Source organism: Trachymyrmex cornetzi, unplaced genomic scaffold (genome assembly GCF_001594075.2).
Source record: "Trachymyrmex cornetzi isolate Tcor2-1 unplaced genomic scaffold, Tcor1.1 scaffold140, whole genome shotgun sequence".
In the NCBI taxonomy this organism is placed as follows: Eukaryota; Metazoa; Arthropoda; class Insecta; order Hymenoptera; family Formicidae; genus Trachymyrmex; species Trachymyrmex cornetzi.
This window is the reverse complement of record NW_017295983.1, coordinates 244,947-246,268: the sequence shown is the minus strand read 5'-3', so window position 1 is coordinate 246,268 and position 1,322 is coordinate 244,947.

Sequence of the window (1,322 nt, the reverse complement as noted above, 5' to 3'; positions counted from 1 at the left end):
CACACAAACTTGCATAGCCGCATAAATATATACATAAAGAAAATTATCCAATTGCAGTTCTCTTTTAAAGTCGTACATAAAATGTGGTTGGATAATTTTCTTTATGCATACGTTTATGCGGCTATGCCAGTTTGTGTGGATATACCTTTAAGCCCATGACACATACAAGAACGTAAGGCTGTAGCACGCAAGCAGTAAGTGAATTGGCCAATCACAGTAGAGACCGTAAGGCCAGTAGCGAATCCAATGTTACGATTTCCTTACTGATTACGCCTTACGGCCTTACGTTTTTCTATGTGCTCCCGGCTTTATGGAGATTTAGTACTTTGTTAATGTTATACACATATCATACACACTAAAAAAAAAGGATCACTTACTACGTTTACACGGCATGCTTTACGCCGAAGTCATAACACCGATGTTATGAAACTAGCCAATCACAGTCATTCCATTCTTCAGAGGAATAGCTATGATTGGCCAGTTTCATAACATCGATATTATAACTTTGGCGTAAAGCGTGCCGTGTAACAGAGGTCAATGTGAGTACTTCTTTTTCTATGCGTAGTCTGAAACATTATTATGATTTCTTTTTTTTTATCCCATAACTCATAATAACGTAAATTACGTTATGAATTATGGGATTAAAAAAAAATTGTAGTGCTTCAGATTACACAGGAAAAAAAGTATCCATACATTAATCCTTTTTTTTTACGCCTGCGCGCGCGTTGTGTGTGTGTGTGTGTGTGTGTGTGTAACATTAACAAAGAACTTAATAAAATTATTGTGAAAAAATATTAAAAAATATATAAATGGGGATATTTTTGGAAAATGATAAGTTACGATTTCAGGATTAGAGATCACGTCGAGTTATAAAATTGTATATATAAAGATTATGTGTTTCGCGGATTTTCTCTGTCCAGATCCATTCTTGGAATGCCAACATTTCGTGAAACTTGCAGTCCAAATCTGTGTATATTCTTACATTACTTTAGGAACGTCCGAACGTTCCTAATGTAAGAGAATATAGATTTAATTTATAGCGCACGAATAATAGTGCATAAAAAATTCTCATTTGCCCGTTTATTTCATCATTGTTGTTTATTTTGTAATCTCTGTTTTTAATAACAGAAAAAAATATATTAGGTACCGCGGAAAGTTTATGTCGTTTCTTTCCCCTATAAACATTTCTTGAAAAAACGACACGAATTTTCCGCGGTACCTAATATATAAATATTAGGTGTTAAACTTAATTCCTGCCGTTTTTCGTCTCCAAAATTGATTTCGAAGGGAAGATGAATGAATACCTCAATCAAAGTAATTTC